This window comes from Adiantum capillus-veneris, chromosome 1 (assembly GCF_014529385.1).
Source record: "Adiantum capillus-veneris isolate H3 chromosome 1, ASM1452938v2, whole genome shotgun sequence".
Classification (NCBI taxonomy): domain Eukaryota; kingdom Viridiplantae; phylum Streptophyta; class Polypodiopsida; order Polypodiales; family Pteridaceae; genus Adiantum; species Adiantum capillus-veneris.
In genome coordinates, this window is record NC_140931.1 from 135979264 (window position 1) to 135993104 (window position 13841).

Sequence of the window (13841 nt, forward strand, 5' to 3'; positions counted from 1 at the left end):
AGGACTTGATAAATGCATACACAATTAATTAAATTAGCTAACTTATCATTGGACCCCTTGAGAGGCCAACCAATAGGCTTTAGGCACCTTATGAGGGCAACATGGAGAGGAACTTGACATGTGTCCTTGTTGCTTCATTAGGCAAGGCTTGGCTTGTGTGAGAGTGTGTGTGTTCTCTCTCTAGCTCCTACAATGAGGGCTCGCTCCCCCTTGTGTAGGGATGTGCTTTGACTTTGTGGAACACCTCAAGCTCCTCAAGCACCTTAGTCATGGAGCACCTTAGCACCTTAGTCATTAAGCACCTCAAGAACCTTAGTCAACAAGCACGACAAGCACCTTAGTCAGCAAGCAAACAAGCACCTCAAGCTTGGGCCGGATTCCCACCTCAAGCATAGCCCTATCTTGCCTAAGGTCAAAGGACTTTTTAACACTAATCTTTGGAGGTCTTTAATGAAGCTAAGCCTAAGGTCTTTAAGCTCCATAGGTAGCATTTCTCTTTGACAAACCATTTACCTTGGCCCCGTGTTGAGATAGATCCATAAGCACGTGTCTATATCCTAACCCTTGTTCCCGTTTATTCTCCCACATTAAATGATCAAATTAATATGAGAAGATAATTTGGGTTGGTTAGATATTAGATTTTATGACATTACCTCTCTCTTGAAATCATAGTTGTCCTCGACTATGAGGTAGAAGAGATAAAGCCTTAGTCATTAGTCGATGTTTCTTAGAGGCTAGAGGATCCCTTTTTATCCTACGACATCATTTCAAGATGGATAACTAATCCATTTGGTGCTTGGGAGACATAGCTGCCACAAGCATGTCTGCTCTTTAGACCATTTCATTCTCCCAAAGTAGAGTGACAAATTCTACTTGGTGTTTGAGAGACATCGTCATCACAAACATGATTCTGAGCATGCATACTATTTAAATTTGTGCACAATAAAAAAGAGAATTAGTCTTATAAGACAAAAATATTGATCATTTAAAAGAAACATGTACATTTGCTTACTCTAATGTAGCATTGTAAGCATAGACAAGGTTCATACTATCCTTAAGTTGTATTCTATTCCTTGCATCCATCTAGCATCTTCAAAAGGATAATTTTTGAACTTAATAAGATACCGCAGGATAATCTTACCATGTCGTAGTATCTTGTCTTCATGCCGAAGGATAGCTTCGGGTTGTAGCACCACTTCTTGGTCTTCGATTTCTGGAGGGTCTTCAAATTGGTTCACTTGGTGGCTCTCCTTTGTAGGGCTTAAGTAGGCTCACATGAAAAGCATTGTGTATGAGCCAATGGTTGGGTAGCTTGAGTTGATAAGCCATCTCATTGATTGGTTTCAAGATTAAAAAAGGACCATAGTATCCTTTTTGCTAGTTTAGCATAATACTTTTGATGGCCCGTAGGATTTTTGCCTGTCATTTGCCTCAATCGAGCCTTGGGAAATTTAAGTAATACCGAATCATTTTCTTTGAACGTTAAGGCCCTTTTGTGCTTGTCTGCAATAGCTTTTTGCCTTTGTTGAGAGATGGATCTAGCCTCCTTAATCTTTTGAAAAGATTCTTGTAGGTTACGGCTATACTCATCGGCAACAAAGATCTTCCCATGTGCTTTAAGTAGCAAGGGACTTTTAGGTCTTTCCTCTATGATTTCGAAAGGTGATTTTCTCGTAGAAGTATGGATAATATTATTGTATGCATACTCTACAAGGCGTAGGAACTTCTCCCATTATTGTGAGCATTGATCTACTTTTGTAACATAAGTCTTTAGTAAATCGCGAATCGTAAGATTGGCTATCTCACTATGGCCATCCGTTTGTGGGTGATAGGTTTGTAGAGAAATTCAATTTTGTACCTAGATTTTCAAAGAGACCTTTCCAGAAATTACTGGTCATTCTAAGATCTCTATCTAACACGATGGATGTTGGTAATCCATGTTGTTTGAAAGTCTGAGATATGAAGAGAGTTGCCATTTGGTGTGCCTTAATAGTCTTTTTGACAGGAATAAAGTGTGCTTGCTTGCTAAACTTGTTGACTATTGTCCATATTCCCGTATTCCCACCGATAGACTTGGGTAATCCAAAGATAAAATCCATGGATATACTCTCCCATTGGTGAATTAGGGATTGGCAATGGCTGGAGTAATCCAGGTTTCTTCCCTCTATCATATTTAGTCTTTTGGCATACCACACATTTTGAAATATACTCTTGTATGTGCACTTTCATGGTAGGCAATAGAAGTACGCCTCTACTCCTCAAAGAGTAGGTTGAATGCCTCTATGCCCCGCATAGGGAGGATTATAGGATTCATACATGAATTTCTTACGAAGGGAGTGGGTAACACATAGCCTATTTCCATGGAGAAGATAACCATCCTGCAAGGTGAATGGTTCTTCTTTCTTCCCCAATGCAAGGGCTGACATTATGTCTTTAACGTCTGGGTCAGTTGCATACTCATCTATCATGGAACACAGATAATTGTGAGTTGCTATAGACACCGCATTAACTTTTGGTCGTCGTGAAAGTGAGGTCTTTAATGAAGTTAAGCCTAAGGACTTTAAGCTCCATTAGGTAGCATTGCTCTTTGACATACCATCTCCCATTTGGACCCTTTTACCTTGGCCCCATGTTGAGTTAGATCCATAAGCACATGTCTATATCCCAATCCCTGTTCCCGTTTATTCTCCCACATTAAATGATCAATTGAATATGATAAAATCATTTGGATTGGTTAGATATTAAATTTTATGACATGAAGCCACACACACACACACGGCAGGAGTGTAGGTAGTTGCAAGGGCGACTCCGGCGTCATCTGCTCTTTCACAGACACTGACCCATGGATGCAACCGGCTGTGGGGCCTATGGGAATGCATCAATTTGATTGTCATTCTTTCCATTTTGAGCGGACATTCTCATGGGTTGTGCTTTTTAATAGCCTATGGGAGGTTCTCTAAGGGGCTTTACACACTGCCAAAACTAATAAGTCCGCTGCCCATTGTGGCCTGATAAAAATAGCGAGCAAGCAATGGGTGGAATTGGTTACACATCATACTCAATGCAAAAACCAACAAATACAAAAGAAAACTTCTCTGATTGGATGCCAGAGCCGATGCCAAATATGGGCAGCCTCGGGGTGCCGTCCAAAACCATGGAGAATTGGGCGCTTGTGTGGCTGTCAGCATGGATTTCATCATGCACCATTTCTCAGAGTGTGTAATGCTGAGTCTGCCAATTTCCTTGTTGGCTTCCTTTTATTGGTTGGCAGCTAACAATATGGCGGGCAATGATACAATGTGTAAAGGCCCTAAGTATGTGTGAACGATTTTAAAGAGAAGGGAGAATCAGAGCGAGATGCTAGTTTTCTAGAGAGCAAGATCACGGCGCAGCTGCCACATTGTGGAGAAATGCAAGAGGCTACGTGGATCTCTCTCAGTGTCTCTTGCTGCCATGCCGTCAGTCTCTCTCTTACTATGAGCACATAAGAGGAGTCGGCTAGTTAGCCAACCAATTTTAGGGGTGCGTGCTGAGATGGACACCCATATTTGGGTCACTGTGGCTGGCGAGCAAGCCAGAAAAATCAAGGCCTAGTTTTCATAGCCAGCGTCAGCAAGTCCCCATAGCAGTGTTTCTAGAGAGGCGGTGCTCTAGTCGATAGTGGCTGGCAATGAAGCCTCTCTCTCTCTCTCTCTCTCTCTCTCTCTCTCTCTCTCTCTCCCCCCCCCCCCCCCCCCCCCCTATCCCTCTCACTTTGTGCGCAGGGTGATGTGGTGCTTGCAAACCAAACTTGATAGGGATCTCTCTTCTGTGTGTGTGTGTGTGTGTGTGTGTGTGTGGAAGTCCAAAGATCAACAAAGTTCATTATTACTGAGTTCTTTGAAGTACTACCATCAAAAACACCAATACTTTGTGTCGTGTAGAAGTCCACCAGCCCTATTACCCGTATCTTCCCACCGGCTACCTCCACTCCCTCAAACAATTATTCACCTCCCACATTACCTTCCTGAGTACAATTCTTGCCCGCTGTGTTACAACAAGATCTTGAGCAACAAGCTCCTGAACAGGCGACCTTGGAGGAGCTCACAAGTGTCCTGGCTAAGGTGAACATAAAGTTTTTGACTTTCTGAGGACTCTCCATAGAGGATGCATACGACCATCCTAGGAGATTGTCTCCCTCTGCAGAGGTCGTGGGCTCAACAGAGTAGACGCCTACCTCATGCTCTTCCCGTCAACCTTGGATGGCTTAGGCAATAAATGGTACACTCAGTTTGCTGAGAACCATTTTACAACTTGGGCCACCTTACAAAGTAATGAAGATGAAGAAGATGGAAAGCTTAAGCATTGAAACATGGCTCTTGGTTGGATTTGCATACCATAGCCAAGAGTGTTGGTGTAGGCTCTCAACTTCTCAACAAGCTTGGAGAAGGAGATGGAGCTTTTACATTTTGCACTTCACACCATGAGAGAGAGAGAGAGAGAGAGAGAGAGAGAGAGAGAGAGAGAGAGAGAGAGAGAGATTTTGTGTGCATGTGTGTGTGGGGGAGAGTATACCCCTAAAGCTATCCCCCTCCTTGCTTTGGTCGACCCCCTCTTGTAGCTCAAGACGGAAGCTCACTGGACCCTTGCAGGCCTGGCCAATCACATGCAGAGTGCATATCAAGTAAGCATGCTAGCCTTGGGACAAGTGTCCCCATTTCCCCTTTGCGAGAGAGGACTTGATAAATGCATAATCAATGAATTTAATTAACTAAATTATCATTGGACCCCTTAAGAGGCCAACCAAAAGGCTTTAGCAACACCATAAGGGCAACATGAAGAGGAACTTGACAAGTGTCCCCCTTTGAGAGAGAGGACTTGATAAATGCATAATCAAATAACTTAAGTAACTAAATTTTCATTGGACCCCTTGAGAGGCCAACCAATAGGCTTTAGGCACACCATGAGGGCAACATAAGGAGGAACTTGACAAGTGTCCTAATTGCTTCTTTAGACCAAGCTTGCCTTGTGTGAAGGTGTGCGTGTTCTCTCTCATGCTCCTAGAATGAGGGCTCACCCCATCATGAGCAGGGAAGTGTTTGACTTTGTGGAACACCTCAAGCCCCTCAAGCACTATAGTCATGGAGAACCTTAGCACGTTAGTCAGCAAGCACGACAAATACCTCAAGCTTGGGCTGGGTGCCCACCTCAAGTAGAACCCTAGCTTGCCTAAGGTCAAAGGAATTTTAACACTAACCTTTGGAGGTCTTTAATGAAGCTAACTCTAAGGTCTTTAAGCTCCATCAGCAAACCTTGCTCTTTGACAGACCATCTCTCATTTGGACCCCTTTAACATTGGCCTCGTGTTGAGATAGATTCATAAGGACATGTCTATATTCTAACCCTTGTTCTTGTTTATTCTCCCACATTAAATGATCAATTTAATATGGGAAAATCATTTGGGTTGGTTAGATATTAGCTTTTATGACATTACCTCTCTCTTAAAATCATAGTCGTCCTTGACTATGAGGTAGAAGAGATAATGCCTTAGTCATTAGTCAATATTTCTTAGCGGTAGAAGACCCCTTTTTACCCTACGACATCATTCCAAGATGGATGACTAATCCATTTGGTGCCCTGGAGACGTAGCTGCTGCAAGCATGTCTGCTCTTTAGTCCATTTCATTCTCCCAAAGTAGAGTGACAAATTCTACTTGGTGTTTGAGAGACGTCGTCATCACAAACATGATTCTAAGCATGCATACTATTTAAATTTGTGCACAATAAAAAGAGAATTAGTCTTATAAGACAAAAACATTGATCATTTGGAAGAAACATGTACATTCACTTACTCTAATGGAGCATTGTAAGCATTGGCAAGGTTCATACTATCCTTAAGTTGTATTACTTGCATCCATCTAGCAACTTCAAAAGGATAATTTTTGAACTTCATAAGATGCCATCAGATAATCTTACCATGTTGTAGTATCTTGTCTTCATGCCGAAGGATAGAGTCGACTTGTAGCACCTTTTCTTCGTTTGGTTTTTGGAGGGTCTTCAATAATCGGTTCACTTGGTGGCTCTCCTTTGTAGGGCTTAAGTAGGCTCACATGAATAGCATTGTGTATGAGCCAATGGTTGGGTAGATTGAGTTGATAAGCCATCTCATTTATTGGCTTCAAGATTTGAAAAGGACCATAGTATCTTTTTGCTAGTTTAGCATAATATTTTTGATGGCCCGTAGGATTTTTTCCCGTCATTTGTCTCAATCGAGCCTTGGGAAACTTAAGTGAGACCCAATCATTTTCTTTGAATGTTAAGGCCCTTTTGTGCTTATCAACAAGAGCTTTTTGCCTTTGTTGAGAGATGGATATAACCTCCTTAATCTTTTGAAAAGATTCTTGTAGGTCACGGCTATACTCATCGGCAACAACAAAGATCTTCCCATGTACTTTAAGTAGCAAGGGACTTTTAGGTCTTCCCTCTATGATTTCAAAAGGTGCTTTTCCTGTAGAGGTATGGACAACATTATTGTACGCATACTTTACAAGGGGCAAGTACTTCTCCCATTGTGAGCATTGATCTACTTTTGTAACATAAGTCTTTAGTAGATCGAGTATCGTAAGATTGGCTATCTCACTTTGGCCATCTGTTTGTGGGTGATAGGCTGAAGAGAAATTCAATTTTGTACCTAGATTTTCAAAGAGACCTTTCCAAAAATTACTTTTCATTATAGGATCTCTATCTGACACAATGGATGTTGGTAATCCATGGTTTTGAAAATCTGAGATATGAAGAGAGTTGCCATTTGGTGTGCCTTAATAGTCTTTTTGACAGGAATAAAGTGTGCTTGCTTGCTAAACCTATCGACTATTGTCCATATTCCCGTATCCCCATGGATAGACTTGGGTAATCCAAAGATAAAATCCATGGATATACTCTCCCATGGTGAATTAGGGATTGGCAATGGCTGGAGTAATTCAGGTTGCTTCCCTTTATCATATTTAGTCTTTTGGCATACCACACATTTTTAAACATACTCTTGTATGTCCACTTTCATGGTAGGCCAATAGAAGTATGTCTTTACTCCTCGAAGAGTAGATTGAATGCCTCTATGCCCCATATAGGGAGGAGCATGGGATTCATACATGAATTTCTCACGAAGGGAGTGGGTAACACATAGCCTATTTTCATGGAGAAGATAACCATTTTGCAAGGTGAATGGTTCTTCTTTCTTTCCCAATGCAAGGGCTGACATTATGTCTCTAAAGTCGGGGTCAATAGCATACTCATCTATCATAGAAGATAGATCATTGTGAGTCGCTATAGACACCGCATTAATTTTTGGTTATCATGAAAGTGCATCAGCCACTTGATTGTGCTTATTAGCAATGTGAGCAACATGAAAATAAAATTGAGAAAGAAAATTTGCCCACCTTATTTGTTTGTTGAAAAGATTGGTTTGAGTCAGAAGTACTTGAGACTTTGGTGGTCTATTCGTAAAATAAATGCAGTCCCCAATAGATAGTGCTTCCATGTATTTAGGGCATGTAGAAGAGCTAAAAGCTCTTTTTCATATATGCCTAAGACTCGTTCATCGGCCTTGAGCCTTCACGTCTCATATGCTATGCCATATGCTTCTTGAAGCAAAACTGCTCCAAGGCAATCACCGTAAGCATCACATTGGAACTCAAATGGCTTCGAGAGATCTGGAAGGATAACGACTAGTTGGGAGGTAAGCTTATCTTTGAGCTTGTCAAAAGTATTTTAATCCTTAGCAGTCCATGAGTACCTAATGTTCTTCTTTGTTAAGTCATGTAATGGTCCCGCTATTTGAGAGTATTTGTCTATGAAGCGTCTATAGTATGCACACATACCTATAAAGTTTCTTAGCTCATGTAGATTCCTTGGATTAGGCCATGCATTTATTACCTCCAACTTTGATGGATCCATACAGATACCATCTTGAGAGATAATATAATCTAAGTATTGAATCCCTTAAAGGAAAAATTCGCTCTTCTTTTGATTGATAAAAAGCTTGTTCTCCCTCAAAGCTTGAAAAATCACCTAGAGATGTTGCTTGTGTTCCTCCAAGGACTTGGAGTAGATGATGATATCATCAAAGAACACTCCCTTGAATTTGCAGTAGGGTCTAAAGATTTTCTCCATTAAATGATTGAACATGGCTGGTGCATTAGTCAAGCCAAAAGGCATGATTAGATATTCATAAAGGCCAAACGTTGTACGATACGCGGTCTTGAGGCTATCTTCATTCACTATCCTTATTTGATGATAGCCACTTTTAAGGTCAATCCTACTGAAGTCGGTAGACCCTTGTATCTTATCAAACACATCTTCTACTCGTGGTATGGGAAATCTATTTTAGATAGTGATATATTTAGTGCTCAATTGTCCACACACATGCAGTATGTACCATCTTTCTTTTGCACTAAAAGGTCTGGAGAACAAAAGGGAGAGGAGCTAGTCTTCACCATCCCTTTGTCTACCAATTCTTGTACTTGCCTCATGATCTCCTCTTGTTGAGCTTGGGAAACTCGATGAGGAGGCTTGTTAGGTGGTGAGCTTCCTGGTAGGAGCTCAATTCGATGGTCGTCATCCCCTCGTTTTGGAGGTAAGTCCATAGGGATATCATCGATGAACACATCTTGGAATCCATTTAGAAAATTAGACAAGTCTAATTCTTCTTGATTCCTAACTTTTACATTAAATGAAACATTAGGACCTTTTAGGGACTCTTTGACAAAAAATCACGCACGTGGAAATTGAGCTTTTCATTGGTTTGTCAAAAGCAGGAGAATTTACAAGTGGTATAGTAGGACCAGACTCACTAGCATCTATATACATTTTCTTTTCCCTGTAGGTGAAGTAGATTCTCCTTTCAGGGAACTTCATGTTGATAGCCATGCGATTGAACCACGGTGCCCCTAGGATAACATCCTTATGTTGGAGAGTAGAGATGAAAAAGTCTTCTTTGTCGATGTAGATTTGGACATGAAGCCTCAACTTCCCAATCAAGGGAGTAACGGAGGCTTACTGTCCCTTGAAAGCTCCATCAGTAGTTACAATATCTCCCATCTTGAAAGCTTGAATGCCCAACTTAGTGGCCAACTCCATTGATATGAAGTTGTGAGTAGAGCCAGGGTCAAACAAGATGAAGGCATTATGCTCCCTTACCTTTCCCCAAGCATAGGAGAGAGGTGATCCTTTGCAATGAGCATCCTCTTTTGGAGCTTGGATCGTGGAAGCTCTAGGAGACTCATTGCGGGCGTTTCTCTTTGGGCAAGAACGATAGCCATGTCCTTGTTCCCCACACTTAAAACATTGTGGTCCTTACAAAAAGCTTCAAGCTCTTTAGGAGAGAGTTTATTTTTACCTTTGTAAACTCACTTCTCCATGGACCGATTGTTGTTGTTGGAATTGCCTTGGGAAGAATTTTGGGCATTGGTTTTCCCCTTTGCATCACTTTTGTCTTTGCTTTCCATGTGCTAGGAGTTCCTTCTAGCGCCTTGTTGGAAATTGATGCGCGAAGTAACCATAGTGTGGTGGATTACTTCGGTGATAGAACCAGGCCATTGGGAGTTGATGTACTCGGCCATCTCTTCAGGTAATTATGCATAAAGTTGTTGATTTTTCTCGACAAAGTCTATCTTTTGAAAGATAGTAGCCTTGAGATGTAAATCCCAAAACTTGTCCACGTATTTGTGGATAGACTCGTTGGAGAGCAGCTTCAAGCACTTTGTCCTTTGCATCACTTGCAAGGAATTGCTTCATTATGGAAACTCGTAGAGTTTTCCATGTCTTTGGGGCCTTGCCATTTCCATAAAGGGTAGCCAATCATTGATGAGCAGACTTGTGGAAGTGCATAGCTACATGACGTAGCTTAGAGGACTCTATGAAGCCCTCGTCTCCAAAGGCCGCATCAAATTGTTGGATGAAGGCCAATACTTTGTCGGTAGCACCAAAGGTGCCATCATAGGTGAGAAAAGAAATACTCTTTTCTCCCTCTTTGAACTTCTTGAGCTTTTGGGACCTTCACGATGCAGGGTAAGATTTTTGATGTCCTCTCCTCTTGTATTCTCTAGGAGAATAACTATTACTTTCATCGGAAGTGGAGGAAGGTGAAGAAGAAGGAGAAGAGTGTTACCTCTTTCTTGCCCTTTTCTTCCTTTGTTTCCTCTCTTTCCTTTTGAAGTGACAAGGAGAAGGACAGTGGGTTGACCATTTCCTCTTGGGAGGAGTTGGCGATCATCTAGACATCTTCTTCGTGGAGCCACATCTTCAAAGGAACTTAGGGATTCGCTTCTTTCTCGTTCTTTGGATTCCTCCTCTCTTATGGGAGAAAGTTTTCTTTTGAGAATCTCATCAAGAGGCCTCCTAAGCTCTCTCTCCTCTTGGAGAGGAAGAAAAATCCCATAAGCACAAAGTTGTTGAGTAACTTTGGCTTGCAAAGCAAGGTTGCCCATAGCTTGCTGCAACCTACTAACAAGATAATTGACAAACATGGGGGCATCATCATAAGCATCTTCATGTGCAAAATTCACAGTTATCAATTTTCATTCTACTCTCTTGGTTATTGTCAGCCATGTAATTAAACTTATGTATATATTACTTTGTGCTTTTGTACCCTCAAAAACCTTAGTCGCTACTCTTCTTTACCTTTAAAGATTAGTTCTCAAGCAGCCACACTCGTGGTTTAGACATTGTTGATTGCAAAGACTAGTGGAGAGGGTCTAACATTGCTCGGTTGATTATGGTTTTTGTTGAGCTTGCTTGTAGCTCAATAATGGTTAAGCCAAAGGAAATGCCTGAGAGACTCCATTATTAAGACTATAGTTCCCAACGGTGTACCTGAAACTAAGTCCTTCTCAACCAAGATAATAGATGCCTGTCCCACTTTCCCTATTGCATTGAACATGTCCAACCTTTCATGGACAACTTAAGGACCTCTCTTCTTAGGAAAGAAAAGAGAAACCAATAATTTTGATATCAATGTAATGGAAATGGCCTATGAACTTTGAGAATAGCGGAATTAAGAGAATTAGAGTGAGCATTTTTGTGAGACTACTTTGAGAACATAGGGGGTGAACTTAATTAGTGATAGCAACATAACCATATTACTTCATTAACTTGGCATGAACAATACTTTTGCAAGAGAGAGAGAGAGAGTTAGAGAACTTGACAACAGTTGAGGATCCGATTTATGTGAAGCCGGTCCGCCCTCCAATAGGCTTTTGTATTATAGATTCTCCCATCAAGAGAGACTCGGTACAATACAATCTTTGTGTTCCTTGTGACCTAGGTGATGCAATGAAAATGGAAAACTTCATGCATCACGAGCATAACATAATCTTTGCAAAAACCATTAATCATCTCCGGCCTCAGTCCCAAGGCCTCAAAAACCTTCAAAGGTGGAGAGAGCTAGCGGGGAATGAGGGTAGGGTAGAGGAAGAAGAAGCATTCTTAGGAGTAAGAAATAGTTCCTCACAATCACTCTTCTTGCTTAGCATAGCACAAAAGCATAGTAATGAAGATGAAGAAGATGCAAAGCTTAAGCATTGAAGCATGGCTCTTGGTTGGATTTGCATTCCATAGCCAAGAGTGTTGGTGTAGGCTCTCAACTTCTCACAACGAGCTTGGAGAAGGAGATGGAGCTCTTGCATTTTGCACTTCACACCATGAGAGAGAGAGGGGGGGGGGGGAGAGTATACCCCCCAAGCTAGCCCCCTCCTTGCTTTGGTTGAACTCCTCTTCTTGCTCAAGAAGGAAGCTCATTGGCCTCCTACAAGCCTGGCCAATCACATGCAGAGTGCATATCAAGCAAGCATGCTAGCCTTGGGATAAGTGTCCCCCTTTCACCTTTGAGAGAGAGGACTTGATAAATGCATAATCAATTAATTAAATTAACTAAATTATCATTGGACCCCTTAAGAGGCCAACCAATAGGCTTTAGGCACACCATGAGGGAAATATGAAGAGGAACTTGACAAGTGTCCTAATTGCTTCGTTAGACCAAGCTTGCCTTGTGTGAGGGTGTGTGTGTTCTTTCTCATGCTCCTATAATGAGGGCTCGCCCCCTCATGAGTAGGGATGTGTTTGACTTTGTGCAACACCTCAAGCCCCTCAAGCACCTTAATCATGGAGCACCTTAGCACATTAGTCATTATACACCTCAAGAACCTTAGTCAATGAGCACAATAAGCACCTCAAGCACCTTAGTCAGCAAGCACGACAAGCACCTCAAGCTTGGGCCGGGTTCCCACCTCAAGAACATCCCTAGCTTGCCTAAGTTCAAAGGACTTTTAACACTAACCTTTGGAGGTCTTTTATGAAGATAACCCTAAGGTCTTTAAGCTCCATTAGCTAACCTTGCTCTTTGATAGACCATCTCTCATTTGGACCCCTTCAACATTGGCCCCGTGTTGAGATAAATCCATAAGTACATGTCTATATTCTAACCGTTGTTCTCGTTTATTCTCCCACATTTAATGATAAATTTAATATGAGAAAATCATTTGGGTTGGTTAGATATTAGATTTTATGACAGCTTTAGTTCTACAGCCTACCCAGCTTGCTCCTTTCACAGTTACATTGGCCGACCAAAGGATAATCTACCCAGTGGGCATAGAGGACAAGGTGCCTCTGCAAGTACAAGAATTCACCTTTAGCTTGGATTTTGTCATGGGAGGATTTCCTTTGCTCACCAGTAGACCATGGCTGCGACACACTAAAGCACTTCAATGATTGGGGAAACGATGCCATGTGGATACATGCTCCTAGCTCCCCAATGAAACCAATTCAACTCGAAGGAGGTATGGATCTAGTAGTTCATCATAATTCTTTGTTACCCTGGTCACATCATCGCCCCTACATAGTGGTCTATGGTGGCCTTATGTATTTAGGGATGCAATTGCTTATGTCAAAGTTTGTGATGTTTGTCAGCATTGTGGACCAAAACCAAGTAAGCAGTCCATCCGTATTCTGCAGGTCTCAATGGCATTGCCATTTGAGAGATGGGGGTTAGACTTTGTCGGTCCAATTTCTCCCCCAGCTCAACCAGGTAATCAAAAGTATCTGCTTGTGGCTACATATTACACTACCAAGTGGGAAGAGGTACTAGCAATACTGTAGAAATTCTTTTGTACAAAAATATATTGTGCAGGCCCTGGATGTCCCCAGGAGATCACTTGTGATAGGGACAGTCACTTTGTTAATGAGATGATCTCGACTTGCTTGCCAACTACAAGATTTTTCATCGCAAATCTTGTGCCTATTATCCTAGAGCCAATGGGTAGGCAGAGAGCACGAACAAGGTTTTTATCACCCTTCTAAGGAAAGCATGTCATCTCCATCTAGCTTCATGGGATCTAGCTATCCACGACACCCTACACCCTCTGGGCATACCGCACTTCCTTCAAAGCGATGACCACTCACACCGCCTTTTCAACTAGCCTTCGGCTTGGTGGCCATATCTCCTTTTGAATTCAACTAAGGCTCCCCTCAAGTAGGCAGTCTTCGCACTGATTGGAGTGTGGTCTTTGCCTACATCTTTCCTCCCTCCCAACTGGAGGAGAGTAGATTGTTAGCCTGCAATACACTCCAAGCAGAATAGCTCCTTCATAAGGCATGGCATGATCGTCATCTTTGCCATCCAAAACTCAAGCCCGGATCATTAGTGATACTCTATTAGGCTCGCTACCAAAGGAAATCCAAAAAGGTCATCCCTCCTTGGCAAGGTCCTCATCGAGTGTAGGAGATTCTTCCCCAAGGTATCGTGCAATTATCCACCCTAGAAGGCGTGCGTCTATTCCTAGTCAATGGGTCTAGGGTTAAGTGCTATCATTC